At 42.7% G+C, this 21,670-nt stretch overlaps 1 protein-coding gene across 1 annotated transcript in view; it reads left to right on the top strand.

The window, feature by feature from the left end:
* The first annotated feature begins 1,013 nt into the window (after positions 1–1,013).
* Positions 1,014–21,670, top strand: part of LOC143982987 (transmembrane protease serine 11D-like) — a 191,177-nt gene continuing 170,520 nt past the window's right edge. The window contains exon 1 of the mRNA XM_077482179.1: positions 1,014–1,227. The gene's annotated coding sequence lies outside the window, so the exon portion shown is untranslated. The remainder of the gene's footprint in view (positions 1,228–21,670) is intronic.

The following is a 21,670-nucleotide window of genomic DNA, read 5'->3' as shown; positions in this document are numbered from 1 at the left end:
CCCCTTCAGAGCTCATTCTCTGATTGGCCATGGCAAAAGTCGCCTGGCCTGGGGCGACTTGTAAGTCGCCCCAGGTCGTGTCTAAAAGTCGTGTTCAAGTCGTCTCCAAGTTGCCTCACAAAGTCGTCCTGAAGTCGTGTCGCCCCTGTGTGAACTGAGCCCTAAAGTCTATGGTGTCTGTACCAGACATCCATTCTTTGGGGATGTGCAAACACTCTCAGTTCTGTGCTTTCCCACACACACGTTACCCACACACATTTGCTCACATTAAAGATGACAAGATATATAACGATCTGATTGTACAATCTTTATAATAGGTTTATAATTATATGTATAAACAACTGAATAAACAACTGTGATCATTTGGGGCCTTTCAAAACAATCCAATCAGGTGCATGCTTATACTTCATAGTTGTTGGTAAATCTAAACTTGGCCACACATGTTAAAATCTGATTGTACAATGTCCTTTAGATTTAGCAATAGATTGTTTAAGTAGGAATTGTTGGCATTGGTAAACCTAAAGAAGATTGTATAAAGATTATATCATAATGTACTGTGTAAAACCTTAGTATTGCCACTTTAAAAGTCCAGCTTTTGCAAAAAAATGAAATAAATAAATACACCCATACTGATTAATAAATAAAAATCTTTATTATTTTTTGCATTGGAGCTTGCGATCACTGTAGTACACTGGCTCCTGTAGAATATTATCCACCCCCATCTCTGTACTAAGATACAGGCCTTCAGTTATGGGGCTGGAGGTACAAATGGACTACTAGTGCGGTGATGTCACCACACTTGTGGTGCATTAAAAATGATGAGTGTATGTGACTATGGTAGAGACATTTTATTGTAACAACAACCCTTAGGATTAATGTGTAAACAACTTTGTCCCTTGTGTGTACATGTATAGGACCCCAAGGTCCATTAGTAGACAATAAAATATTGTAAATATGTACTGTCTAAACAAATATTTTGTATTTGATGACCGAACCCAATGCAGCCTAGTCCCAACAAATAAAGATCATTAATGGAGCAGGTGCTTCAATACAGTTTGCTCATGTGATTGCTATTATTATCGATGTGCGGTGTTGGTGAATCTTCATTTCCTGAGGGTAGATGAAGAGGCTAGAGCTCCAGATTTATCCGGGATTGTGCTTGCTGGGGAGAGACATCACTGTATGCAGAACAAGAGAGATTTACTGTCATTAAGAGAGCAAATTCACGTAAGTCATTTTGACATTTTAACATTAAAGCTGAACATCAGACAGATGCCAGGTAATGCAGTTATGTTTTCCATAAACAATCATTAAATGTACAGTCTTTTTACATTCAGTCAGTTTACCTAAAGTACCTAAATTCATCTTTACATTAGCAATTTGCAATTTTTTATACATCACTACTCAGACTGGCTGGGCAATGGGAAGCCCCGAGAGGGATTGGCAGAGAGGGGTGGCATACAGTGAGTGGTTGGTAAGGTGGATGAGTCTGGCAGCAGCATTTATGATAGACAGAAGAGGGGATAGCCTATGGAGAGGTAGGCCTATGAGAAGGGAGTTGCAATAGCCAGGGCAAGAAATAACAAGGGAGTGAATAAGTAGCTTGGCGGTTTTGTTAGTTAAAAAAAAGGTTAATTTTAGCAATGTTATGGAGGTGAAGTCTACAAGCTTTTGACATTGACTAGATTTGGGGCCGAAAGGATTATACCTAGTACCCTGGCAAGAGGGGAGAGACTGATAGTTGTATTATTGACCAAGATACAAATATCGTGGAAGAGGGCACAGGCCAAGAGGGAATATTATCAACTCCATTTTAGAGAGATTTCATTTAAGGAAGTGGTGCAACATCCATGCTGATATGTCAGTTAGTAAGTTAGTAATTAAAAAGGGGGCTGAAGGAGTGGGGTGAGGAGTAGAGAGATAGATTTGGGTGTCATCGGCATAGAGCTGATATTGGAAGCCATGGGAGGTTATCAAGTGACCAAGGAAGGAGGTGTAGATAGAGAAGAGCCTTGGGGGACCCTTACAGAGGAGGAGACAGAGTTATAGGTAACACTGGATCTGTGATGTGATAGGTAGGAGGCGAACCAGAAAAGAGCTGCATCTTGGGGGCCAAGGTAATGGAGTTTGTTGGGAAGGAGTGGGTGATCAACAGTATTAAAGGCTGCAGAGAGGTCCAATAGTAAGAGTATGGACTAATATACTGCATTTTTTAAATTAAATCTTCATTATTTTTGGCAATAGCATGGTGTGGGCGCATTTCTGCCAATCACAGGCTGTGTCACACCCCTCCAGCCAGTGTTTTAGAATAACAGGGAGATGATGCCTCCATCAACCAAGATGTAATATCCCACCCCCATTGTGTTTAGCTAGTTAGTGGGCATGACTGAGCACTGTGTATATGCCCACATGTGTGACTCTATAGGTTCAGATGTGAAATGGAGGAACTGCTCAGCATAAAAACTCACTGAAAACTGAGCATGTGCAGAGTTGCCACCACAGCTGCAAAATCCCTAACTGAATTGGGGACATGAACAGTTTAATGATACTTTAAAATAAAATGTAAAAATAGAATACAAATACCAAACTTTTCATACCTGTTTCTATTAGGTTAACAAGATTTATTTGAGCTTATCTCCTCCTTCCAATGACCTCCCTTTTCTGTTTTCTATGCTCCCTATATACAGGATATTTCTTTTGAATAATACCAGTTAAAGTAGATGTCCGAGATAAACCGAACTAATCTTAAAAACGCTCTTTCCCACTTCCTAACACCTATACCAGCTGACCTATGTAAGAAGGATTTGTACGCTTACCTATTTTCAAGCCATTCTGGTCTGGTCACGTGATCTGGCTCCCCAATGTCAGCTAGCGGCGGGTGGATTTATTTAAAAAATATACTAGAAAACCCAAAGCGGACTTCAACTGGGGTACCCCAGTTGAAGTCCAGTGGGACAAAACGTTTCGGGTTTGCTAGTCTAGCTCTTCATATTGTGTTTGAATATTTGATCACATTTTATTTGTACACATCTTTGTGATCTATGTACTATTTTTTAAATAAATCCACCGTTTTGATCTACACCACTTGGAGGCATTTTTTCTTCCTATGACCCCCATGTTTGAATATCCATTGGACGGGATCTTGGTGTGTATCATTGGGACTATCCGTGACCTGCATTGGAGTTCCGGTTCCCTTCCTCTCAGCTTGTTTTTTTTTGCTGTCACTAGCACGTGGGTCCAGCAAGAATACCCATCCCTTACCCCTGGTGAGGGATGCACTCTGGTGATTTTGACATCTTCTATTGCCCTTGTCTCTGTAAAGGAAATTTGTAAGTTATGTATATAATTATATTCTATTTTGTATGTATTGCACACTGCCCTCACTGTTCACACGGCACTAATAATGTTTTCGTTACATGTTTGCATTCTTTCGAGTCCTGATTAGACTTAGTCTGCCTATGTTACGCCCCTTGTTACCATGAACATACAATTGTAATATTAATGTAATACCTACGTAATCATGTGTATAAAAACCTTAAATTGGATCATAATAAGGCAGAACAGTTATTTGGAAATATGCGGAGTGTATCTTTTGTGTCAGTTTCCTACTGCAGTAGTTATTATTAATTTGCAATCACTAATCAATATGAGGATAGGAGTTGCCTATCTATAAATTTCCATGTCAGTTGGCAAGCTTTGCCTAGGAGGGGATTTACAGGTGACTCTGAGAATCCAAAATGAGGAGCTTAAGACAATCCAGGAATGCCTGATAATCAGCCGGCTGAGGTAAGCCCTGTTGCTTACATTTGAGTTATCAGATTTCCTTGATTGGTAAGGCATTTTTGGGACAAAAGGTACCTATTTTACTCTCCTTAATCAAACTGTGGTTATATGTTGTTATGTTGTCACTGGCTACTGTCTATCGGAGTGTTATAGATAAGAAAGGGAAGAATAGGGCTGTTCACAGGTATATGTAGTACACATCCGCTAGATAAAGTAGTTTAGAGGCAAGAGGGTATAGGTACAAGTAGAGAAGAGAAAAAGACTGGCCAGTCATTATGGGCATTAAATTAAGTAAGGGAATGAAGGGTAAGAGACCCTCAAAAATGCCCAGCACAAGAGGAGCGCTATAAAATATATGAACCGAAGGTGCAGTTCCACCTTTACTGAGCCCATAGATTAATGGTTAGAGTGGACAGGGATCCACAATGGGTAACTGGATTATCAAAGTTAACAGGGACTTAGAATCATGCAGAGTAAGCAGCTAGAGAAACAGCTATGTGAGCAGGATGGATCAAGGGTGACAACACTAGACAGAAATGAAAATTTTCATGTTAAGTTGTGGGATGAATTTGGGGTCAGGCACTACAACTAGTAAAGTCAAAACAGCATACTTTATATGTTGTCAGAGAGGGAAGAGGGGATGAGCACTGTGGCTGCCCGTCTGACCATAGGATCAAAGAAGCTAGAATATGTGAAGTATGGGATTACAATACATGGGATGCAAAAGATATCAGAACAAAATAAGGAAAGCAGAATTTAAAGCATCAAAATATTAAAGACAGTTAAAAGAAAGTGAGAGAATTATATGCATGTGTTGTGTACAAATGGGAAAAATATTTGTGATATTTGTGTATGTGTGTGAATGCTGGAACCTTTAGTTCTATCTCTTGTGTGTATCATGTATGCAGCTGGGGTGAGAGATCAGTGATAAAGTGATAAACTGGACGGACACCATGCCAATTTCTGTTTTTTAGACAAAACATTTATAACAAAATGTGCCATGTTAATTAATCTAATGATAAACAATGTCATCATAATTATTTTGAATCTGTTTTCCAAACATGGTAAAAGGAAGGTTACATTTAACCGTGTATTACACAAATTTAATATCCATTGATAGTGGAAAATGTCCTAATTTAAGGAAATATATATGTGGATATATATTAGTATTAGGATGTGATATTGAGATCACTTGAGTATTCATTTCTGATATGAGTTTAACAATTTTATTAATAATATAGATATATTGTAACTGGTTTAGACAACCTTTGGTTGGAAATTAAATCCAGGTTATTGGGGAAATTTTTAAAATGGGATTAGTTTAGATTAAGATAACAATTTCTTAATTTTACATTTATACAATAAGCTCTTATTGAAAGAAAAAAAGATTAAGATGAGGTTGTTAATTGGACTACAGCTGCCATATTATTTAACAAAGCCAAAATGGATGGGATACATAGGAAGTTTTTCTACAAAAATGAAATCTAAAGGGCTGATAATAAATTGATGTGCGGTCCATGATGTGAGAGCAATAATAAATAAAATTTAAATATAACAGACCCATCACATCAAGTCCACACACCTTGTTACTATAGATGCCACCTGCAGCCAATTGTTTTCTAGTTTTAGATCTGGCTGAGAGCTTACTGTTCTGTCATATACATATTGTTGGTCTTTTTGTTATTTATTTATTTTTATTTTTGAAATCCAAAGCAGAATGTGTGGATTGTGAAATGATGTGCCCCTTTTCCATGTAAGTGCCATGGTATAAGCAGAAAAATATTTATTATGATATGACATCAGGAAAATAATGTCAGATGGAAACTAAGGACTTGTGTTATCTAGTTAAAACTAACAACAGAGCAAGCAATGAGAATTTAGAATATTGCCAGGAAAAAGTTGTCTTTATGAAACATGAAACTGGAGTTCTTACAAAAACAGCATGATAGAAAACAAGCCATTCTAATATATTTCATGCAAGCTGGACTCAGTAATGAAGGGTTCACCCTGAGTTATCAGAGCTGTAGTTTTATGCAAAAGTGCTATTAGACAAAGTTAGACATTATTTTGGTCAAATATTACATTTTTAATGGCCCCACATTCTGCGCAGCAAATATACAGCTAATGAAATGTTTATCTAATGAAAGGTTCAAAATATGAATTTGTTTTGTTTGTTTATGTACAAATCTAACAATGGAAAATGCGTACATTTGAATCCAGCCACCTTATTGCCTCTATTGGAGGAGGCTGGAGACAAGGAAGCCACATGTGTTAAACTGATGACGTAGGAATTAGCTACTGTGAGCTCAGTGCAGGACACACTCCTTGAAGACCCAGATATTTATTTTTCTGTAGATTTGGTCCCAGTTTTATACTGATGATGGCAATACCCATACTGAGTTTGCAGTTTATCACCCAGAAGGACTCTCTTCAGAGTCATTGGATGCTTTTTGCCCAGCTTAAGAAGCAGAGATCCATGTTTTAGCAAAGCCTGTGAGCTATAAAAAAAGAGTATATATTTATATAGATTGTTGAGATATAAAGAGCTTTCGGTTCCATTTGAAGGGCCAGAAGTTTTTACTTCGGCAGGTAAACCAATCAAGCAGACCAAGTTAAATTGATTGGCTGTTTTCAGTCTTCCAACTTCCTGCTCAGGTAGTCATACCAACATAAAAACTCACACATGGGTAGTCCTGGCCCAGTATAGCTGGGATTAATAATTCAACTTTAAGGACCCCAGAACGAGAAGAATAAGTGGTCCACAGGGGGCAACTTCTTATGAAACAGGACTTTGGAAAAATGTGATCTTTTATGTCTGCCAGCCACTCTTTTCCCTCCAGCTTGATACATGGACCGTGTCATCAGTCACAAGCAGTTATGGCTGCCTTAGTAAATGAGCATGGAAAGAGCCAGGGTTCACCATAATTGTTTTTATAACATACCAATTCTTGTTTTACCTGTTACCAAAGGTGTTACCAAAAGCTGAACATCCCTTCCAGATAATACAAAAAGATATATCCAGATACTCAAGTCTGGTATGCATTTTGTCTGTATGGACATGTCTTCTGGATGTCCAGTGGAAAATGCTACTGCAAAGGCCACAGTAAAAAGTGTTATCAGAAGTAGTTTGTAAGTACAGAGTGCAGACTCTACAGAGAAAATAATTTTTATAGGAGAGTCCTTACTAGAAGTTTTGAGGTTTTATTTTTACACCCCCTACTGTCTACAATGTAGCAGAAAAAGTAGAGTAAGAAACTAGAAAACTTTTGCCTGAATGTTTTCTTATATTTTATCAAGCCTTTAAGGGGATATGGGACTCTTTCCCTATGGGATTTTCTTTGGGAGTGTGTTACTCGCATACTTATCTTTTGTCTCAGCAGCTGAAGTCCTCCATTTGGATCTCACAGAGAGAATATTGCTGATCTTTTAATGTTTTTGACAAAATCATTTATGTGTTCTCTCCCCAATTCCAGATCCTAAAAGTTTGGAAGTATTTAAAACTAAAGCCAGGTGACTTGTGGATTGTTAAGAGACAACCCCTGACGAAATGCTAGGGACTTTTGAGGCAACTAATCAACAATTGATGAAAACAGATATAGAAATGTATTACTATGAAATATAAAATTTGTGGTGCATACAACACCAACAGAGAATTGCATATACAACATAGACAGAATATATAACAAATATAAAAATGCAGATCCTTCAAATATTAAGCCCAACACATTTCTGGACCTGTGTAGAGTACTTTCATCAGGGGCATTTCATACGAGGTAATGCTGCTATATTGATATTCTATAATGAGATAAAGTCACATATCAGATTCATATTCAAGGTTAAAGGAATGAGCATCGTTGAAGCCAAGTAAAAACAAACATACCAGTCAAGTAGAGAAGATGCAACAAGAACTGCCACATATGGTGTGGCCAAAGGTAGAAACAAGCACAGCTGCCGCAAGAAGGTCAGGGTGGGTACAAGGCCTAAAAAATATATGTTAGTCATCCAAAGGAAAAGGGGGAAGCATATAAAGAAATAATAGGTGGAAAAAAACTCTATTGCATCCCAATGGGGACCCAAACAATGCTGCTGTGTAATGATGGTATCAACCAGTACTCCTAGGAGAGAGCGAAGACATAAAAGAGAACAAATATATTTCATAAGTATAATACCTGCAGATATATAGCCATATAACAAGCCAAAACAATGTTCACATAAGAAAACATTAGGTGCTGGATATTAATAATAATCATAGAAAGCACCATGCATATTTAAGCACTTAACAACCGGCCCATAGCCATTTAACGGCTACAGGGCGGTTGTTTAACTCTGAGAGGCCGTTAATTAACGGCCTTCCAGAATTCCGCTCTCGCGCACCCCCTGCAATACCCAATACCCTGCCAATACTCTGCAATACCCTGCTAATACTCTGCAATACCCTGCCAATACTCTGCAATACCCTGCTAATACTCTGCAATACCCTGCCAATACTCTGCCAATACCCTGCAATACTCTGCCATACCCCGCCAATACTCTGCCATACCCCGCCAATACTCTGCAATATCCTGCCAATACTCTGCAATACCCAATACCCTGCAATACCCAGCCAATACTCTGCAATACCCTGCCAATACTCTGCAATTGTCACAGATCAGCTGCGGAGCTGATCTGTGTCTCACCTTTACTGCAGTGGGTCGGCTGGCATCTGTTGTCCACTGTCAGGTGTTCAGCTCTGTGCACTCTGCAGCTATGGGCGTCGACGCCCTTCACCTGTTTCCTGATATATGTTTCCTTCCTGCTACTTCCTGCTTCCTGTCCAGCCCCTCATGTGCTTATCTATTTAAATCCCTTCCTAACTTGCTACCATTGCTTGAGCAGTGTTTGTTTCTGAAGCTCCCCTGCGTAACCTGTTTTACCTGACTTCTCGTGAACTGATCTTCTGTGTACCGACCCGGCTTGTTCTGATTACGTTGTCTGCAGCCCGCCCTGACCATGGCTCACTACCTGGCTTTCCTTGCTTCATCCATTCATCCTTCTCTACAGTGTCTTCTGGTACTTCCCTAGCGAGCAGGGTGAACCCAGGGGACGTGACCTGGGGTCAGCACACAGCTAAGTCCAAACCTTCGTGAGAGGGTCCCTGGCGGAACACCGGCTGACTCTTAGATTCCATGCCCTGGGGGATCCCGTGTCACCTGCTCGCCTGTGGGTTCGCTGTAAGTAGTACCGTGACAGTTTGCTCAAGCCATGAGCGTCTCTGAGAATCGCCCATTGAACGAGGATCCTATGCAACATCTAGTTCGAGACTTAACTCCCAGCAAGCTAATCAAGAGCAAATAATGCTGGTTCTCTAGGATCTGGCCTCTCGTCTGGATCATCTGCAACTCGCTGCAACTTCAGTTCCTCCCGTTCCTGCTCCTGCTTCAGTTGCTCCGGTCTTACCTGGCACCTGGCAATCCCTGCCTGCATCTGCCGTCACCTCCTTTGTTCTCCGGTGATCCTAAGGCTTGTCGGGGCTTCATGAATCAGTGTTCCATCCACTTTGAACTTTCCAGCCACCATTTTCCAACTGATCGCACCAAAGTCGCATATATCATCTCTCTCCTCTCCGATGATGGTTTAGCTTGGGCCTCTCCACTCTGGGAATAACACGCTCCTATCACCTCTGACCTCCAGCTCTTTTTGGCTGCATTTCAGAAAACTTTTGATGAGCCCGGCAGAGTGTCTTCGTCTGCTGGGGCCCTCCTTCATCTTCGTCAGCAAGAAATGACAGTCGGCCAATGCGCAGTTCGATTCCGTACGCTGGCCGCTGAACTCAAATGGAATAATGAGGCCCTTACTGCTACCTTTTGGCAAGGCCTATCTGACCGTGTCAAGGATGAACTCGCTGGACGCGCCATTCCCACCACATTGGATGACTTAATCGCATTGAGCATTCAAATTGACATTCGCTTCCAGGAGCGGGCTCTGGAGAAATCCAGATCCAGTCATCTCCCTGCTGGCCGTCCAGCACAGGTAATCCAAAGATCGGTGCAATCCTCTCCGTCTTCGACCTCTCACGTGTTGGAAGAACCTATGCAGCTTGGGCGAACCCGCCTCACTCCCGGGGAGCGTGGCCGACGCATGGGACTGGGTTTGTGCCTTTACTGTGGCGATAAAGGACATCTTCTAAACTCCTGTCCACTCCGTCCAGGAAACTCCAGGGTCTAGCTCACTCAGAGGGAGGTGATCTAGACCGATCCGTTAATTTTCATTGTTTCCCTCGTTTCACCCTTCCCGTAGCTATCCGCTGGGCTCAGAATGCCTATCAACTCTCTGCATACGTGGATTCTGGTGCTGCCGGCAATTTCATTGAACAGTCTGTAGCTTCCGAGTTAGGCATTGCCTTTGTTGCCTTGGCTATGCCTCTCTCCGTGACCGCAGTAGACGGCTCCTTCTTGCCTATGAGTCCAATCCGGTTTAAAACCTCCCCTATAGAGTTACGCATTGGGGCTTTGCATAGTGAGGAGATCTCTTTCCTAATATTGCCTAAATCCTCCAGTCCCATCATCCTGGACCTTCCATGGTTGCAGAAACACTCTCCACATCTTGACTGGAATTCTGGACAAGTATTGGCTTGGAGCCCTCCATGCCAACAACAGTGTATTTCCAGGGTGCTACCTCCTTCTTCCATTCCTCTTGCTGAGACCTCCACAACTCCCATGTTGCCTACCCAATATCAATCCTTCCAAGATGTTTTCTGCAAAAAGGCCGCCGATCGCCTTCCTCCTGATAGAGACTTTGACTGCTCCATTGAGCTTTTACCTGGGACCTCTCCTCCCCGTGGCCGAGTCTACCCTCTATCCCCGAGACACAAGCCATGTCTGAATACATTCAGGAAAACCTGCAAAAGGGTTTCATCAGGAAATCTAACTCACCTGCTGGAGCCAGGTTCTTCTTTGTAGCGAAAAAAGGTGGTTCCCTCCATCCATGCATCGACTACAGGGGTCTTAACGCCATCACCGTGAAGAACCGATACCCTCTTCCTTTAATTTCCAAACTCTTTGACAGACTGCGAGGTTCTCATATCTTTACTAAATTGGATCTTAGAGGGGCCTACAATTTAATAAGAATCCAGGAAGGAGACGAATGGATGACCGCCTTTAACACCAGGGATGGGCATTATGAGTATCTTGTGATGCCCTTCGGCTTATGCAATGCTCCAGCGGTCTTCCAAAATTTTGTTAACGAGATCTTTCGCGACCTTCTGTATGTCTGTGTTATTGTATATCTGGATGATATTCTAATTTTCTCGCCAGACTTACCTACCCATCGTCTTCATGTAAAAACTGTGCTACAACGTCTATGGGACAATTGTCTATATGCAAAATTGGAGAAGTGTCTATTTGAACAAACACAAGTTCCATTCCTGGGCTATATAATCTCGTCACAAGGTCTCCTCATGGACCCAGCCAAACTTCGGGCCATCTCCGAGTGGCCTCAGCCCTCTGGTCTTAAAGCCACCCAACGCTTTTTGGGCTTCACCAATTACTACTGCCAATTCATTCGTAACTACTCCACCTTGGTGGCTCCTATTACATCGCTCACCCTCAAAGGTGTAAATGCTCGGCTCTGGTCCCCTGAAGCCATTGAAGCTTTCCGCAAACTCAAGGCAGCCTTCCTCTCCGCCCCTATTCTTCTACGTCCGGACATTACTAAACCCTTTTCTTTGAAGGTAGATGCCTCTTCTGTAGGAGTTGGGGCTGTCCTACTCCAAGCTCAGCAGGGCAAGTCTCAACCTTGCAGATTCTTTTCCAAGAAGTTTTCTGATGCTGAGAAAAACTATACCATTGGGGACCGTGAGCTACTCGCCATTAAACTAGCTCTTCAAGAATGGCGACATCTTCTAGACGGTTCTCCCCATTGTATTACCATCTATACTGATCATAAAAATCTGCAGTATTTACAATCCGGGAAATGCTTGAACCCACGTCAAGCTCGCTGGGCCCTCTTTTTCGTGCGCTTCAATTTTAACATTACTTTCCGTCCAGGTGCTAAGAACCTTCGAGCTGATGCATTGTCCAGGTCGTTTGATGTCAATGATTCTGAGAATCACCTAGATCCTGGTCCCATCATTCCACTGCATCGTATTCTAGCCACCACTCAGCTCCAGTCTATGCAGCCTCCTCCTGGTAAAACTTTTGTAGCCCCTGCACTTCGTTCCAAACTCCTTGCTTGGGCACATGACTCCAAGTTCTCTGGACATCCTGGCATACCTCGTACTTGCGACCTTCTTCAGCATCATTATTGGTGGCCCTCTCTTCGTAAGGATGTCAAGAAATACATTCAAGCTTGTTCGGTTTGTGTACTTTCCAAATCTTCCACGTCCGCCCCTGCGGGGTTGCTTTTGCCCTTACCAGTGCCCGATGTACCTTGGCGTTGTATTGCCATGGACTTTATCTCAGATCTGCCTCCCTCAACAGGTTCTACAGTCATCTGGGTAGTGGTGGATCGGTTCTCCAAAATGTGTCACTTGATTCCTCTCCCAGGTCTACCTTCTGCTCTCAGTCTTGCCACAACTTTCATTAAGGAGATCTTTCATCTTCATGGGATGCCTTCCCATATCGTCTCTGACAGAGGAGTTCAATTTACTGCCGGTTTTGGAGAGCCTTGGCCAGCTCCTTTGGGATTAAATTGGATTTTTCATCTGCCTTTCATCCCCAGTCCAATGGGCAAACAGAACGTGTCAATCAAAATGTAGAACGTTTTCTCCGTGCCTTCATTTCTGCTCACCAAGATGACTGGGTGGACCTTTTGCCCTGGGCAGAGTTTGCCTTAAACCATCACGCCAATGCCAGTTCTGGGAATCTCCTTTCTTCACAGTTTATGGGCAGCATCCATCTGTCCTCTTTCCTGTTCCCATTTCTCCTGTGGTACCAGCAGCAGCCAAGACCCAAAGGTCCTTCAACTCAATCTGGAAAGAAGTCTCTGGGAATCTTCATCTAGCTGCTTCCAGGCATAAAACGGCGGCAGATCATCATCGCCGTCCGGCTCCTAAGTTCCTGCCTGGCGATAGAATTTGGCTCTCCACCAAGCACATCCGATTCCAGGTACCCTCGATGAAATTTGCCCCTCGCTTCATTGGTCCATTTCCTATTTTCCGCCAGATCAATCCAGTGGCCTTCAAGCTCCGTCTACCCTCTCATCTCAGGATACCCAACACCTTCCATGTCTCCCTGCTCAGGCCACTGGTCCTCAATCACTTTTCTTGCCCTTCTTCTCACCCTGCTCCTGTGGCTGATACCACGGATCAGTATGAGATTAAAGTAATATTGGACTCCTAGTACTCCCGGGGGAAGTTATTCTATCTCATTGATTGGAAGGGCTATGGTCCGGAGGAGAGGTCTAGGGTCCCTGCCACTGATGTCTCTGCCCCATATCTGGTGATAAGATTCCATCAGAAATTTCCCTCCAAGCCAGCCCCCAGACGTGTAGGGAGGCCTCGTAAGAGGGGGGGTACTGTCACAGATCAGCTGCGGAGCTGATCTGTGTCTCACCTTTACTGCAGTGGGTCGGCTGGCATCTGTTGTCCACTGTCAGGTGTTCAGCTCTGTGCACTCTGCAGCTATGGGCGTCGACGCCCTTCACCTGTTGCCTGATATATGTTTCCTTCCTGCTACTTCCTGTCCAGCCCCTCATGTGCTTCTCTATTTAAATCCCTTCCTAACTTGCTACCATTGCTTGAACAACGTTTGTTTCTGAAGCTCCCCTGTGTAACCTGTTTTACCTGACTTCTCGTGAACTGATCTTCTGTGTACCAACCCGGCTTGTTCTGATTACGTTGTCTGCAGCCCGCCCTGACCTTGGCTCACTACCTGGCTTTCCTTGCTTCATCCATTCATCCTTCTCTACAGTGTCTTCTGGCACTTCCCTAGCGAGCAGGGTGAACCGGGGGGTCGTGACCTGGAGTCAGCACGCAGCTAAGTCCAAACCTTCGTGAGAGGGTCCCTGGCGGAACAACGGCTGACTCTTAGATTCCACGCCCTGGGGGATCCCGTGTCACCTGCTTGCCTGTGGGTTCGCTGTAAGTAGTACCGTGACAGCAATACTCAATACCCTGCCAATACTCTGAAATACCCTGCAATACTCTGCCATACCCTGCCAATACTCTGCCATACCCTGCAATGCCCTGCCAATACTCTGCAATACCCAATACCCTGCCAATACTCTGCAATACCCTGCCAATACTCTGCAATACCCACCAATACTCTGCAATACCCTGCCAATACTCTGCAATACCCGCCAATACTCTGCAATACCCTGCCAATACTCTGCAATACCAAATACCCTGCCAATACTCTGCCATACCCTGCCAATACTCTGCAATACTCTGCCATACCCTGCCAATACTCTGCCATACCCTGCCAATACTCTGCAATACCAAATACCCTGCCAATACTCTGCAATACCCTGCCAATACTCTGTAATACCCTTCCAATACTCTGCAATACCCAATACCCTGCCAATATTCTGCAACACTCTGCAATACCCTGCCAATACTCTGCCATACCCTGCCAATACTCTGCAATACCCAATACCATGCCAATACTCTGCAATACCCTGCCAATACTCTGCAATACCCAATATCCTGCCAATATTCTGCAATACCCTGCCAATACTCTGCAATACCCTGCCATTTTTTTATTTTATTTATTTCTTTATTTCAGGCTTCCCAGCCTAGAGGTGAGATGTGGGGTCTTATTGACCCCATATCTCACTGTAAAGAGGACCCGTCATGCCTATTCCTATTACAAGGGATGTTTACATTCCTTGTAATAGGAATAAAAGTGATCAAAAAATGTATTTTTGGGGAAAAAATTTCAAACTAAAATAAATACAGTAAAATGAACAATAAAAAAGAAAAAAATATTTAAAGCGCCCCGGTCCCCATGTGCTCACATGCAGAAGCGAACGCATACGTAAGTCCCGCTCACATATGAAAACGGTGTTCAAACCACACATGTGAGGTATCGCTGCGAACGTTAGAGCGGGAGCAATAATTTTGGTCCAAGACCTCCTCTGTAACTCAAAACGTGTAACCAGTAAAAAAATTTAAAGCGTCGCCTATGGGGATTTTTAAGTAGCAACGTTTGGCGCCAATCCACGTGCGTGTGCAATTTTGAAGAGTGACATATCCTTCAAATATTAAGCCCAACACATTTCTGGACCTGTGTAGAGTACTTTCATCAGGGGCATTTCATACGAGGTAGTGCTGCTATATTGATATTCTATAATGAGATAAAGTCACACATCAGATTCATATTCATGGTTAAAGGAATGAGCATCGTTGAAGCCAAGTAAAAACAAACATACCAGTCAAGTAGAGAAGATGCAACAAGAACTTCCACATATGGCGTGGCCAAAGGTAGAAACAAGCACAGCTGCCGCAAGAAGGTCAGGGTGGGTACAAGGCCTAAAAAATATATGTTAGTAATCCAAAGGAAAAGGGGGAAGCATATAAAGAAATAATAGGTGGAAAAAAACTCTATTGCATCCCAATGGGGACCCAAACAGTGCTGCTGTGTAATGATGGTATCAACCAGTACCCCTAGGGGAGAGCGAAGACCTAAAAGAGAACAAATATATTTAATAAGTATAATACCTGCAGATATATAGCCATATAACAAGCCAAAACAATGTTCACATAAGAAAACATTAGGTGCCGGATATTAATAATAATCATAGAAAGCACCATGCATATTTAACCACTTAACAACCGGCCCATAGCCAATTAACGGCTACAGGGCGGTTGTCTAACTCTGAGAGGCCGTTAATTAACGGCCTCCCAGAATTCCGCTCTCGCGCGCCCCCTGCAATACCCGATACCCTGCCAATACTCTGCAATACCCTGCCAATACTCTGCAATACCCTGCCAATACCCTGCCAATACCCTGCAATACTCTGCCATACCCTGCCAATACTCTGCTATACCCTGCCAATACTCTGCAATACCCTGCCAATACTCTGCAATACCCAATACCCTGCCAATACTCTGCAATACCCTGCCAATACTCTGCAATACCCTGCAATACTCTGCCATACCCTGCCAACACTCTGCCATACCCTGCCAATACTCTGCAATACCCTGCCAATACTCTGCAATACCCAATACCCTGCAATACCCTGCCAATACTCTGCAATACCCTGCCAATACTCTGCAATACCCAATACCCTGCCAATACTCTGCCATACCCTGCCAATACTCTGCAATACCCACCAATACTCTGCGATACCCTGCCAATACTCTGCAATACCCTGCCAATACTCTGCAATACCCAATACCCTGCCAATACTCTGCCATACCCTGCCAATACTCTGCAATACTCTGCCATACCCTGCCAATACTCTGCAATACCCTGCCAATACTCTGCCATACCCTGCCAATACTCTGCAATACCCAATACCATGCCAATACTCTGCAATACCCTGCCAATACTCTGCAATACCCAATATCCTGCCAATATTCTGCAATACCCTGCCAATACTCTGCAATACCCTGCCATTTTTTTATTTTATTTATTTCTTTATTTCAGGCTTCCCAGCCTAGAGGTGAGATGTGGGGTCTTATTGACCCCATATCTCACTGTAAAGAGGACCCGTCATGCCTATTCCTATTACAAGGGATGTTTACATTCCTTGTAATAGGAATAAAAGTGATCAAAAAAATAATTTTTGGGGAAAAAATGTCAAACTAAAATAAATAAAGTAAAATGAACAATAAAAAAGAAAAACATTTTTAAAGCGCCCCTGTCCCCATGTGCTCGCATGCAGAAGTGAACGCATATGTAAGTCCCGCCCACATATGAAAACGGTGTTCAAACCACACATGTGAGGTATCGCTGCGAACGTTAGAGCGGGAGCAATAATTTTGGCCCTAGACCTCCTTTGTAACTCAAAACGTGTAACCAGTAAAACAATTTAAAGTGTCGCCTATGGGGTTTTTTAAGTAGCGACGTTTGGCGCCATTCCACGAGCCTGTGCAATTTTGAAGAGTGACATGTTAGATGTCTATTTACTCAGCGTAACTTCAGCTTTCACATTATGCAAAAACATTGGGCTAACTTTACTGTTTTGTTTTTTTTTAAGCACAAAACAGTTTTTTTGTTTTTTGTTTTTAAACGCGTTCGAAAAATTGCTGCGCAAATACCGTGCGTGATAAAAAGTTGCAATGACCACCATTTTATTCTCTAGGGTCTTTGCTAAAAAAACATAAATTAATGTTTTGGGGTTCTGTGTAATTTTCTAACAAATAAATGATGATTTTTACATGTAGGGGAGAAATGTCAGAATTGGCCTGGGTGCTCCAGAAAGCCTGATGGCGCTCCCTGCATGTTGGACCTCTATATGTGGCCACGCTGTGTAAAAGTCTCACACATGTGGTATCACCATACTCGGAAGTAATAGCAGAATGTGTTTTGGGGGGTAATTTGTGGTATGCATATGCTGTGTGTGAGAAATAACCTGATAATATGACAATTTTGTGAAAAAAAAAAAGGAAAAAAAATCTTGATTTTACAAAGAATTGTAGGAAAAAATGACAACTTCAAAAACCTCACTATGCCTCTTGCTAAATACCTTGGAATGTCTTCTTTCCAAAAAGGGGTCATTTGGGGGGTATTTGTACTTTTCTCGCATGTTAGGGTCTCAAGAAATGAGATAGGCCGTCAGTCCTTCGGGTGTGATCAATTTCCAGATATTGGCACCATAGCTTGTGGACTCTATAACTTTCACAAAGACCAAATAATATCCACCAATTTGTACTTATTTTTTTACCAAAGATATGTAGTAGTATAAATTTTGGCCACAATTTATTAAGAAAAATTACTAATCTGCTAAATTTTATAACAGAAACAAAGAAAAATTCATTTTTTTACAGAATGTTCGGTCTTTTTTCTTTTATAGCACAAAAAATAAAAAAACCCAGTGGTGATCAAATACCACCAAAAGAAAGCTCTATTTGTGTGAAAAAAGGACTAAAATTTCATATGGGTAGAGTGTTGCATCACTGAGTAATTGTCATTCAAAATGTGAGAGCACCGAAAGCTGAAACTTGGTCTGGTTATTAAGGGTGTTTAAGTGCCCAGTGGTCAAGTGGATAATTTTAAATCAAATTAATATATAAATATTATATATAGTAGTCAGAGGATCATACAGAGGATGAAGGCTCCCCTATGAGTAAATAGGCAGAGGCTCTGAGTATAGTGGCTAGTTTTACTTGGGATACAACATTGCATCGAAGAGCTGTGAAGAACATATATATAGTACAGCTATACTGACCTTAAAAGGGCTGAGCAGCGCAGGCAGTCCGGTTTGGAACAGAGCACCATATCGGTGCGGCAGAAGTGGTAGCAGATGAGATGAAAATAGCTTCCTCCTTAAATATCTGCAAATACGAAGCCTAGCAGACAGGGGAAAGGTAGAAAAATAAATAAAGTGACTGGCAGTTGTCATATTTAGCCTCATGGGATTATAAGACCACCACAGGGCACATAAAAAAGGGGTCTCAAATATATTTGTGCAGACAAAGGTAAAAAATAAAAAATAAAAACATACAGAGAACGCTCAGAAAAAAGGCATAACAATGCAGAAATATATATCAATGTACAAAATACATAGGAAAATATACATTTTGCAAGCTGTTACATCATACACAGTGTACATAGGTATATTTATGCTCACACACCACCCAACCAGTTGATTAAAGATCCCTCTCACCAGAACTGGTATGGGGGGGGGGGTGGAAGGGGCGGATGCCCTGGGTGGGGGGGCGCAGTGAAGTATCCTTATAAAACAGCCGTCACTAGTTTGCTGGGACCGTGGGTTTCCCCAGCAACCAGTGACACTGCGTGCATGCGCCCGCCCCTGCTCCTCACCACAGGTCTCGGAGTTGACAGTAGGCCAGCTCACACTCACGGGCCGCGAGTAGGGGTGTGACGTCACGTTTGCGCCCCACGCGTCGCCGCCCTGCTACTCGTGGTTCTGGGGTCCATATCTCGCAGCTTCCGCCCCTTTGGTATTTCAGTTGTGCCCTCCTGCATTCAAGTTATGTAGGCCACATGTTAACCAGTGATCACTAATGGGCATATTTTTGTACACACTGCTGAGCATATGTTGTTAAAGGTCAGGCTGATGGGCACCTTAACATTAAATGTGCCCATCAGCATGTACATTAAAAATATACCCATCAGCATGCCCCTTAAATAAAAAAGTGCCCATCAGAGTGCCCCTTAACATAAAAGGTGCCCCCATCAGCGTGATCCTTATTTTATGTTAAAGGGCATGCTGATGGGCACATTTTATGTTAAGGGGCACTCTGATAGGCATAGTTTATTTTAAGAGCAACACTGATGGGCACATTTTGTATTAAGGGCACTCTGATGGGCAGATTTTATGTTAATGGGGCACGTTTTGTTGTGCCCATCAGAGTGTCCCTTAATATAAAATGTGCCCATCAGGGCGCCCCTTAACATACAATTTGCCCATCAGAGTGTCCCTTAACCACTTTCAGACCGGACCATTTTGCTGGTAAATGACCAGAGGTCTTTTTACACTTTGGCACTGCGCTGCTTTAACTGGTAATTGCGCGGTCATGCAATGTTGTACCCAAACAAAATTTGCGTCCTTTTCTTCCCACAAATAGAGCTTTCTTTTGATGGTATTTGATTGCCTCTGCGATTTTTATTTTTTGCGATATAAACGTAAAAAGACCGCAAATTTTGAAAAAAAATGATATTTTCTACTTTTTGTTATTAGAAAAATCCAATAAACTCAATTTTAGTCATACATTTAGGCCAAAATGTATTCAGCCACATGTCTTTGGTAAAAAAAAAGTCAATAATTGTATATTTATTGGTTTGCGCAAAAGTTGTCACATCTACAAACTAAGGTACGTTTTCTGGAATTTACGCAGCTTTTAGTTTACGACTGCCTATCTCATTTCTTGAGGTGCTAAAATGGCAGGGCAGTACAAAACCCCCCCAAATGACCCCATTTTGGAAAGTAGACCCCCTAAGGAAATTGATAAGAGGCATGTTGAGCCCATTGAATATTTTATTTTTTTGCCTCAAGCGATTGAATAATGACAAAAAAAAAAATTTTTTTTTTTTTTTACACAAAGTTGTCACTAAATGATATATTGCTCACACATGCTATGGGCGTATGTGAAATGACACCCCAAAATAAATTCTGCTGCTTCTCCTGAGTATGGGGATACCACATATGTGGGACTTTTTGGGAGCCTAGCCGCGTACGGGGCCCCGAAAACCAAGCACCGCCTTCAGGCTTTCTAAGGGCGTAAATTTTTGAGTTCACTTCTCACTACCTATTACAGTTTTGAAGGCCATAAAATGCCAAGATGGCACAAAACCCCCACAAATGACCCCATTTTAGAAAGTAGACACCCCAAGCTATTTGCTGAGAGGCATGTTGAGTTCATGGAATATTTTATATTTTGCCACAAGTTGCGGGAAAATTACAAACTTTTTTTTTTTTATTTTTTTTTTAACAAAGTTGTCACTAAATGATATATTGCTCATGCATGCCATGGGCATATGTGAAATGACACCCCAAAATAAATTCTGCTGCTTCTCCTGAGTACGGGGATACCACATATGTGGGACTTTTTGGGAGCCTAGCCGCGTACGGGGCCCCGAAAACCAAGCACCGCCTTCAGGCTTTCTAAGGGCGTAATTTTTTGATTTCACTCCTCACTACCTATTACAGTTTTGAAGGCCATAAAATGCCAAGATGGCACAAAACCCCCACAAATTACCCCATTTTAGAAAGTAGACACCCCAAGCTATTTGCTGAGAGGCATGTTGAGTCCATGGAATATTTTATATTTTGCCACAAGTTGCGGGAAAATTACAAACTTTTTTTTTTTTTTTTTTTTTTTTCACAAAGTTGTCACTAAATGATATATTGCTCACGCATGCCATGGGCATATGTGAAATGACACCCCAAAATAAATTCTGCTGCTTCTCCTGAGTATGGGGATACCACATATGTGGGACTTTTTGGGAGCCTAGCCGCGTACGGGGCCCCGAAAACCAAGCACCGCCTTCAGGCTTTCTAAGGGCGTTACAGTTTTGAAGGCCATAAAATGCCAAGATGGCACAAACCCCCCCCAAATGACCCCATTTTGGAAAGTAGACACCCCTAAATTTAGGGGTACACTAGTGAGACTAGGTAATAAATGGCGGGTGCCCTGAAACTATAAAAAAATAACTAACCAACCAGCGTCACCTGTAACAGTTATATGGTGATCACTGGTGAAAGGGTTAACTAGGGGGCAATTAGGGGGCTTTATGCGGTAGTATATGGGGGTCCCTGGCGCTATAAAAAGCTGCAGCGAACCTAAATACCTACCTGCCTAACTAGCGTCACCTGTGACACTAATACAGCGATCAGAAAAACGATCGCTTATTAGGCTGGGTTCACACTGGAGCGATGCGGGAACGCCACGAATGCGCGGCGGGTTCCCGCATCGCATGCCTCCCGGCGGCAGTTCACACTGCCCTATGCGAACTGCTGGGAGTGTCAGTGAAATGTTACTGACACCCCCAGATCAGTTCGCATATCGCAGTGCGATCTGCAAACTCGGATCGCATGGTGTGAACACCCATGCGATCCGATTCTGCTGCGGGCCAAAAAAAGGGTCCCGTGCGAATTTGCGGCGGGTGCGGCGGGTGCGGCGAATGGCTGAACTCGAATCGCACAGAGATCGGATGTGATTTGCACTGCAGTGCGGTGCGAATCACATCCGTTCTCATAAACCGCTGCAATGTGAACCCAGCCTTAGTGACACTGGCGACGGGGGGTGATCACGGGGTTAAACCTTTATTGGGGGGGTTAG

Source organism: Lithobates pipiens, unplaced genomic scaffold, assembly GCF_037356315.1.
Source record: "Lithobates pipiens isolate NorthernLeopardFrog02 unplaced genomic scaffold, aLitPip1_a1.2 Scaffold_16, whole genome shotgun sequence".
NCBI lineage: Eukaryota > Metazoa > Chordata > Amphibia > Anura > Ranidae > Lithobates > Lithobates pipiens.
Note: the sequence above shows the minus strand (reverse complement) of the source record. Positions and strands in the feature narration are given on the sequence as shown.